The sequence below is a fragment of the Erinaceus europaeus genome, chromosome 8 (genome assembly GCF_950295315.1).
Source record: "Erinaceus europaeus chromosome 8, mEriEur2.1, whole genome shotgun sequence".
NCBI lineage: Eukaryota > Metazoa > Chordata > Mammalia > Eulipotyphla > Erinaceidae > Erinaceus > Erinaceus europaeus.
In genome coordinates, this window is record NC_080169.1 from 48,156,782 (window position 1) to 48,167,406 (window position 10,625).

At 38.1% G+C, this 10,625-nt stretch overlaps 1 pseudogene; it reads right to left on the reverse strand.

Moving 5' to 3' along the window:
* Nucleotides 1–5,700: 5,700 nt before the first annotated feature.
* Nucleotides 5,701–6,649, reverse strand: LOC103121985 (ribonucleoside-diphosphate reductase subunit M2-like; annotated as a pseudogene).
* Between the last annotated feature and the right edge of the window lie 3,976 nt (nt 6,650–10,625).

Genomic DNA, 10,625 nt, shown 5'->3' on the forward strand with positions numbered 1-10,625 from the left:
GAAATTCAACATATCATGCGAGGCTTCTATGAACAACTATATGCCACCAAGCTAGAGAACCTGGAAGAAATGGATGATTTCCTAGATACCTACCAACTTCCAAAACTAAGTAAAGAGGAAGTGGATAACATGAACAGGCCCATCACAGCTAATGAAATTGAAACAGTTATCAAAAATCTTCCCAAAAATAAAAGTCCTGGACCAGATGGTTTTACAAATGAATTCTACAAAACTTTCAAAGAAGAACTAATACCTCTACTTTCAAAAGTCTTCCAGAAGATTGAAGACACTGGAATACTCCCTGCCAGCTTCTATGAGGCCAACATCACCCTGATACCAAAAGCAGACAGGGACACAACCAAAAAAGAAAACTACAGACCAATATCTCTGATGAACATAGATGCGAAAATATTGAACAAAATTCTAGCCAACCGGATACAGCAGTATATCAAAAAAATTGTTCATCATGACCAAGTGGGGTTTATCCCAGGCATGCAAGGTTGGTTTAATATACGTAAATCAATCAATGTGATCCACCACATCAACAAAAGCAAGACCAAAAACCACATGGTCATATCAATAGATGCAGAGAAAGCCTTTGACAAAATACAACATCCCTTTATGATCAAAACACTACAAAAAATGGGAATAGATGGAAAATTCCTGAAGATAGTGGAGTCTATATATAGCAAACCTACAGCCAACATCATACTCAATGGTGAAAAACTGGAAGCATTTCCACTCAGATCAGGTACTAGACAGGGCTGCCCACTATCACCATTACTATTCAACATAGTGTTGCAAGTTCTTGCCATAGCAATCAGGCAGGAGCAAGGAATTAAAGGCATACAGATTGGAAGAGAAGAAGTCAAACTCTCCTTATTTGCAGATGACATGATAGTATACATGGAAAAACCTAAGGAATCCAGCAAGAAGCTTTTGGAAATCATCAGGCAATACAGTAATGTGTCAGGCTATAAAATTAACATTCAAAAGTCAGTGGCATTCCTCTATGCAAACACTAAGTTAGAATAAATTGAAATCCAGAAATCAGTTCCTTTTTCTATAGCAACAAAAACAATAAAATATCTAGGAATAAACCTAACCAAAGAAGTGAAAGACTTGTATACTGAAAATTATGAGTCACTACTCAAAGAAATTGAAAAAGACACAAAGAAGTGGAAAGATATTCCATGTTCATGGGTTGGAAGAATTAACATCATCAAAATGAATATATTACCCAGAGCCATCTACAAATTTAATGCTATCCCCATCAAGATCCCAAGCACATTTTTTAGGAGAATAGAAAAAATGCTACAAATGTTTATCTGGAATCAGAAAAGACCTAGAATTGCCAAAACAATCTTGAGAAAAAAGAACAGAACCGGAGGCATCACACTGCCAGATCTCAAACTGTATTATAGGGCCATTGTCATCAAAAATGCTTGGTACTGGAACATGAACAGACATACTGACCAGTGGAATAGAATTGAGAGCCCAGAAATGAGGCCCCACACGTATGGACATCTAATCTTTGACACAGGGGCCCAGACTATTGTATGGTGGAAGCAGAGTCTCTTCAACAAATGGTGTTGGAAACAATGGGTTGAAACATGCAGAAGAATGAAACTGAATCACTGTATTTCACCAAATACAAAAGTAAATTCCAAGTGGATCAAGGACTTAGAAACTATCAGATACTTAGACCAGAAACTATCAGATACTTAGAGGAAAATATTGGAAGAACTTTTTTCCACATAAATTTTAAAGACATTTTCAATGAAACGAATCCAATTACAAGGAAGACTAAGGCAAGTATAAACCTATGGGACTACATCAAATTAAAAAGCTTCTTCACAGCAAAAGAAACCACTAGCCAAATCAAGAGACCCCTCACAGAATGGGAGAAGATCTTTACATGCCATACATCAGATAAGAGTTTAATAACCAACATATATAAAGAGCTTGCCAGACTCAACAAGACAACAAATAACCCCATCCAAAAATGGGGGGAGGACTTGGACAGAATATTCACCACAGAAGAGATCCAAAAGGCCGAGAAACACATGAAAAAATGCTCCAAGTCTCTGATTGTCAGAGAAATGCAAATCAAGACAACAATGAGATATCACTTCACTCCTGTGAGAATGTCACACATCAGAAAAGGTAACAGCAGCAAATGCTGGAGAGGGTGTGGGGTCAAAGGAACCCTCCTGCACTGCTGGTGGGAATGTCAATTGGTCCAACCTCTGTGGAGAACAGTCTGGAGAACTCTCAGAAGGCTAAAAATGGACCTACCCTATGACCCTGCAATTCCCCTCCTGGGGATATATCCTAAGGAACCCAACACATCCATCCAAAAAGATCTGTGTACACATATGTTCTTGGCAGCACAATTTGTAATAGCCAAAACCTGGAAGCAACCCAGGTGTCCAACAACAGATGAGTGGCTGAGCAAGTTGTGGTATATATACACAATGGAATACTACTCAGCTGTAAAAAATGGTGACTTCACCGTTTTCAGCTGATCTTGGATGGACCTTGAAAAAATCATGTTGAGTGAAATAAGTCAGAAACAGAAGGATGAATACGGATGATCTCGCTCTCAGGCCGAAGTTGAAAAACAAGATTAGAAAAGAAAACACAAGTAGAACCTGAAATGGAATTGGAGTATTACACCAAAGTAAAAGACTCTGGGGTGGGTGGGTGGCTGGGGAGAATACAGGTCCATGAAAAATGATGAATGAAATAGTGGGGGTTGTATTGTTAAATGGGAATCTGGGGAATGTTATGCATGTAATAAAAAAAAAAAAAGTAGAAACGCAAAGCAGAAATTGACTGAGTTTGGAGTATGGCACCAAAGTAAGAAAGCAGAAGTACACAAGAGTTTGCAGTGAGTACCTCCCTAATACTTCCTCTCCACTTTTCCAAGCTTTGGGTCCATGATTGCTCAACAATTTGTTTGGCTTTGTATGTTAACTCTCTTTTTCAGTCACCAGGTTCCAGGTGTCATCAGGATGCCGGCCAGACTTCCCTGGATTGAAGACCCCACCAATATGTCCTGGAGCTCAGCTTCCCCAGAGACCCACCCTACTAGGGAAAGAGAGAGGCAGACTGGGAGTATGGACCGACCAGTCAACGCCCATGTTCAGCGGGGAAGCAATTACAGAAGCCAGACCTTCTACCTTCTGCAACCCTCAATGACCCTGGGTCCATGCTCCCAGAGGGATAGAGAATAGGAAAGCTATCGGGGGAGGGGGTGGGATATGGAGATTGGGCGGTGGGAATTGTGTGGAGTTGTACCCCTCCTACCCTATGGTTTTGTTAATTTATCCTTTCTTAAATAAAAAAATAAAAATAAATAAATAAATAAAATAAGAATTCAGTACCCATTATAATTCAGGACCAGCTTGATGGCTCACTCACTGCTTGCTACTAAGAACCTGATCTAGAAATGACATCTAGAAAAACTTAACTCGTTCAACACTTAATATTTTAAAGGAGTGAAAATAACTAAAATGATTACCAAATGGATACTTATGACATAAATATGTTACATAGTTTCCTAGAATATAGTGCAGCTATAAAACCTATTAAGAATTTTCTTTGTACTGATAATGAATGTTTTCTACAATTCATTGTTAGATAAAAAATATACAGTGCCAACCAGTACATATACACTATCATTGGTATTAAAAATGGTCATGGTGAGTATATATGTAGATATGGTCTTGTAGGGGGCTGGCCAGTGGTGCACCCAGTTAAATAAACATAGTATGAAGCTCAAGGGCCTGAGCAAGGATCAGGGTTTAAGACCTCAGTTCCCCACTTGAGGGAGTGGGGGATGCTTCACAAGCAGTGAAGCAGATCTGTAGCGCTCTCTCTCTCTCTCTCTTTCTCTCTCCCTCTCTCTCCCTTTCTGCTCTCTCAGTTTGTCTATGTCCTATCCAATAAGGTAGAAAAAATGGGTGCCAGGAGCAGTGGGTTCATAGTGCTGGCACTGAGCCCTAGCAATAACCCTGGAGGAAAAAAAAAATAGATATGGTCTTTTACAAACCTAGATTTTTCTAGAGTGATACATGATAAATTAGTAATGTTGGCTGTCTTCCAGAAAGGACACTGGATGTCTGGAAGAAAATGTGAGAGAAATTTCACTGAAATACATTTTGTGTCTTTTGAGCTATGCAAATATAATATCCATTCTGGAGTGGGAGGATAGGGGTGGGGGGAGGTTTCAAAGCAACAATTAAGCTTTAGTTTTACTTATCTCTTTCAGAGAAAGTCTGTATTTTCTCATGACATTTGGTCAGATTCTCTATGGTATCAATTTTCTGGGTTCTCCTTTTGTAAGACAGCAGAGAGTATTTCTGCCTTTTTTAAAGTGTGGGTTCTGAGTTAGAAACAGATTGACAGCTGTCTACCTTCACAACCTGGCTGCTAGAATTTAGTTAAGCGGTTCTACCTAAATTTCAGACTCTTTGTTGCCAAAATTTCCTTGACATAGCAGCTAACTTTCTTAAGAGGGAGTGACTCATAAGAGAACAGAGAATAAATGACTTTTATGACCTAGACCAAAGCTACATCAGCATCACATCTGTCTTATTCTTTTTCTTAGAAGTCAGTCACTAATTCAACCCACAGTAATGAGGTGGGACCTCTGTTTCTACCTCTTGAAGGGGGAATAGTAGATAATTTGTGAGCATATTTTAAAAACCACCACAAAAGAGAAACTATATAATTTGACAATCAAACTCAGACACTTCTAGATGCTCTTAATAATCAAGACTGTATATAAGGAAATTAGGATTCTCCTGAGCAAACCAAAATATATGGTCACCTAGCTACAGGTATTCCCAAAATCATGAAGCTAAATCTCAGACCAAGACATGTGTGCAAATATCTATTGCAAATTGACTCCCAAGCACTCATATTTCTTACTTCGAAACTTCAAGTCTAGGAAATCCAATAAGCACTTTGCCTGAAAGGTTAATTCTCAGGAAAAAGGAGAAAATGTTCTGAGTGAAGAGCAGCTAGCTTTCTAATTAGATCCTTCCATTAAGGAAGGAACATGGGACAGAATTCTAAATGAAATAATTTATTCCAAAGCATTAGGCTGCCAGATTCCCTGGCAACAAATCGTTCCATTGAAAAAAAGATCTTATTCTATCCCTTTGAAGTCCCCTTAAGTGAGGATTCAGATAGCAATTTTTTCAGTTCTTGTGGAAGTGTCATCTTAGAGCACATTTCAAATGTTAGCCACTTTCCAAGTGTAGATTTTTTATTAGAATATTTCAGGTGTTAACAAACTTCTTGGATATAGCTTAAACTAATTTAAAGAGACAGCTACATATCACATTATCTATGCTGAAATACTTAATATACATTTCAGATAGTATGAGGGGGAAAAAAACCAATAACTAGATTTATTTTTTAAATTATCTTTTAATTTATTTATTTATTGGGTAAAGATAGCCAGAAATAGAGAGGGAAGGGAAAGAGAGAGAGAGAGAGAGAGAGAGAGACCTGCAGCACTGCTTCACCATTCGTGAAGCTGGGGTGTGCACATTGTTAACATGTGTGCTCAACCAGGTGCGCCACCTCCAGCCCCTCCAATAACTAGCTTTCTAAGTAGCACTCACCAACACTCACCAATTTTTATCAATTTCATTAAAAACTATGATTTGCATACCTTCAGTTCGTTTAGAAGTCAGCATCCAAGGTAAAAGAGTTGCCCGTTGAACTTGACATCACGCCCATCCTCTAATACTCGCCTACTCTCTTAAAGAAGTTAGTTTTGCCTTCCAATGAAATGTTCTCCATAAAGTCAAATGGATTCTCTACTCTGAAAACTTTGCTGAAGCCCAGCTCCAGTATAAGTCTGTCCGCCACGAATTCAGTGTACTGCTTCATTAAAGTGCAATTCATCCCGATGAGATTTATTGGCAAGGCCTCTGTAAGGAACTCCTGTTCTATCCTGACAGCATTGACGATTATTTCTCTGACTCTCTGCTCCGAAGGTTTATGTAGCAGATGTTTGAACATTAACACGCAAAATCACAATGGAGTCCCTCATCTCTGCTAATTAGTGCATTCGAAAATGTAAGACCAGGCATCAATCCTCGTTTCTTGAGCCAGAATATGGATGCAAAAGAACTAGAAAAGAAGATTCCTTCCACTGCTGCAAAGGCTACTACACATTCTCCATAGGTGGCTTCTTTGTCCCCAATCCAATGCAAGGCCCAATCTGCCTTCTTCTTTACACAAGGCATTGTCTCAATAGCGTTGAAGAGGAATTCCCTCTCTTTGGAATGTTTAATGTAAGTATCGATGAGGAGACTGTACATTTCAGAGTGTATGTTTTCCATGGCAATCTGGAAGCCATAGAAACAGCAGGCTTCTGTAATCTGAACTTCTTGGCTAAACCGCTTCACCAAGTTTTCATTCACTATTCCATCACTGGCCGCGAAAAAAGCAAGCACATGGGATATAAAATATCTCTCCTCAGGTTTCAGGGCCTCCCAGTGCTGGATGTCCTTGGAAAGGTCCACCTCCTCAGCTGTCCAAAATGAGGCCTCGGCCTTCTTATACATCTGCCAGATATCATGGTATTTGATGGGAAAGATGACAAAGCGACGGTGGTGGTTTTCTCTCAGAAGTGGCTCCTCCTCGATGCTGGGGACTTGAAGTTCATCAATCAGTCAGCTATACCATGAATTATCCATAGTGACATCTGTGAAGCTGTGTAGCTACCTCAGTCAAAGCCTGTTGAATAGTGCCAGTGATGTCATCAAGAACAAAACCAGCCCCAACTTTTAGAATTCTTTAAATTCTTTCTGAGTATGGGGACTCAAGAGATAAGTGATCCAGCAAGAGTTGATTATCACAAGGCCACAGGCAGGTGTCACTCTCTACTGCTTGAAAGCAGACTTTCAGCCTCACCCATTTGTATATTCATAACACCAGCACTTTATACGTAAGGGAATGCTTAGAACTGTAATTACCACTAATTCATAATTTATTAGGTAACTAAAATAGGTTAAACTCATGTAAATTTTAAGTGTACTACATTTTTTTTTTCTTTAATGAATTGAGGTACGTTTAAATCAGTCCTGTGCACTTATAAAGTATCCTGTTGTGTAGCCTAGGTGAAGTATCTGGGATAGAGTTACAGGAGAAAGGAACTTGTAACTGAAGGCAGAAATAAAGTGTGATCTGTCTGGACTGACTGCAGTAACCTGGGCATGCGTGAAGGGGGGTACAATGTTTATTTCTCAAGTTGCATTGGAACCACTATGTAAGATCCTTGGGAGATTCTTGCACACAGGAGATCTCTAGGAATAAGATAGTATTAAACTGGCTATCAGTATAGCCCACCTAATATCTTAGTCCTTTAAGTGGTAAAAACCAGAGCTAAAATGGGCTTTCCTAAAAGTTGAATTTATTATTATTTTTTTTATGTATTGAAATGCCAACTATTTGTACTTACAACTTTTCTATTAGAAGGTGTGTGTTTGCTACATAAAGGAAAATGCTGTTTACAGCTTTACAAGAAAATGCTTCTTGACTGTGTCCTTGACTGTGTCCTGTTCATGCTTTGAAGTGTTTATAGTTGGTTGAATCTGTTTAGTGTGATTCTAACATTTACCTAAATTTGAGCATTACCTGGTGGATTCTTAAACTAGAAAACAAGTATTCCATGAGCTGTTAATAGAAGTTCCATTCAAATACTGACTTTAGATGGAAGTATGAACTAATAGATTATACTTAAGAACCTTTCAAAAAGCCAAGACATAATATGGAAGATGGCGTACAACCTACAGTAGCTGCACCTATTAGCAACCATTGTGCTGACCGCGGGCCTCTCCTGTTATCATCTGTTGTATAGTCAAATAGTTTTTTTTTTTTAATTTCTGTAGTATGTGACCCTTTTCTTTGTTTTAAATTATTGTTAACCATATAGTTAGTCTTTACTATGTGGTCCTTACACTTGTGTAAAAAAGATAAAAATTAATTAATAATAATAATAATAAAACTATGATTTGAAAGGGGAGATGGAAGTTACAGGCTAGAGAGATCAGCTTAGTAATGCCAGATGTTTGTTTGCTTGTTTTTTTAATTCCGGAATTAGGAAATTTCAATTAAGAAAGTAATTTCTCGAATAGTTTCTCACTATAAAACGTAAGCAGAGGAGAACCAGTGCTGAATTACCCTCTATTTTTTCTTGAGTTGCTGCCTCTCCTTTGGTTTAATCACAACAACCTCTGTTATTTATTTCAATTATGAGTGAAAACAAACCACCTGTTCACATTGAGCAACTGTTTTCTAGTTCTTTTTCAAACTTAACCCAATTATCTATCTACTTCCCAATTATCCAATTATCTATCCCTATTTATTTACTTATTTATTCATTCATTCATTCATTCATTCATTTTTTTTCTCCATTTTTTTTTTACCAGAGCACTGCTCAGCTCTGGCTTATGATAGGGCAGGGGATTGAACCTGGGACTTTAGAGCCTCAGGCATGAGAGTCTCTTTGCATAACCATTATGCTATCTACCCCTGCCCTATTCATTCATTTTTTAAATTTATTTTACTAGAGCAACACTGGCATGAAAACTCTTGGGTTAACCATTCACTAATCATGGGATACTGTTTAAATAAATAAACTTTTCTGAACTTTGTTCATTGTGGATAGTCCTAGTTAGCTCATAAAGTCTTTGTGAAGTTTAAATGCAGTTCAGGTATAGTTCATCAAGTACTTACACAATAAGTGTGAAACATCATCTTCCTTTGGGGAAAACAAAATAGTAAAGTAGTATGCTTTGTGATATTTCCTATACTCCAAACCCTATGCTGACCTTTTACAAATGGCCTTGTCAGACATGACATACAAAATAATAATAATTGCTGAAGACATTGGGATAAACAGACAAGCATCCAAGATGAGCAGCTCATGGACTCCAGCGAATATCCTGACATAATTATGTAGGGTAGCAGAATGAGCCACCCCAAAATATGTTGCTTTGGCACACAGATTTTTTTATAGCTTATTATTCTAAGAAATTGCAGATACAGAAAAAGCTATGGTATTAGTAGAAGTTACATTAGAAATCGGGGTTTGAATTCCCAGGTTCAATCCCCTGCACCATCATAAGTCACAGCTGAATAGTGTTCTGGATAAAAAAATAAAAAATAAAAATAAAATAAATAAATATTTAGCAGAGAGTAGATAGCATAATGGTTATACAAACAGATTCTCATGCCTGAGGCTCTAAATGGGGGTTTGTAGCAGAAAGAGAGCTATTAATAAAAATCACTTTTTCCCTGAGATACTCATCTGCATGACAAGGTAACCTTTGTTCAACAAGATGTTCCTCTCCTGGGGCCAAGTAGTGATGTACCAGGTTAAGTGCTCACATTAAAGTGTGCAAGGATGCAGGTTCAAGTCCCTGGTCCCTACCTGTAGGGGGAAAGGTTCACAGGTGGTAAAGCAGGGCTGCAGGTATCTCTCTGTCACTTTCCCCCTTTATTTCCCTCTCCTCTCCCAATTTCTTTCTGATTCTATCCAGTAATAAATAAAAATACTTTAAAAAAAGTTTCCTCCCCTCACCCTTCTAGGTATTGCCTTACATCTTATAAAACTCTATAACCCTAGCCTTTTCCTTAGCTCAAGATGGTAAGTAATCATTTGACTGCCTTTTGAATTTCATATGCTAGTGGGTTCTTTTAACTAATTAAATTTATTTTTTTATTTTTAATTTCTTTATTGGGGAATTAATGTTTTACATTTGTCTATAAATACAATAGTTTGTACATGCATAACATTTCCTGTTTTCCATATAACAATACAACACCCACTAGGTCCTCTGTTATCCTTTTTGGACCTGTATTCTCCCCACACACCCACCCCAGAGTCTTTTACTTTGGAGCAATACACCAATTACAGTTCAAGTTCTACTTCTGTTTTATCTTATCTTGTTTTTCAACTTCTGCCTGAGAGTGAGATCATCCCATGTTCATCCTTCTGTTTCTGACTTATTTCATTCAACATGATTTTTTCAAGGTCCATCCAAGATCAGCTGAAAACGGTGAAGTCACCATTTTTTATAGCTGAGTAGTATTCCATTGTGTATATAGACCACAACTTTTTCAGCCACTCATCTGTTGTTGGACACCTGGGTTGCTTCCAGGTTTTGGCTATTACAAATTGTGCTGCCAAGAACATATGTGTACACAGATCTTTTTGGATGGATGTGTTGGGTTCCTTAGGATATATCCCCAGGAGAGGAATTGCAGGATCATAGGTTAGGTCCATTTCTAGCCTTCTGAGAGTTCTCCAGACTGTTCTCCACAGAGGTTGGACCAATTTACATTCCCACCAGCAGTGCAGGAGGGTTTCTTTGACCCCACAACCTCTCCAGCATTTGATGACACTACTTTTTCTGATGTATGATTTTATTTGCATTTTTCTGACAAACAAAGACTTGGAACATTTTTTCATGTGTTTCTTGGCCTTTTGGATCTCTTCAGTGGTGAATATTCTGTCCACATCCTCTCCCCATTTTTGGATGGGGTTATTTGTTTTCTTGTGGTTGAGTTTGGCAAACTCTTTATATATTTTGGTT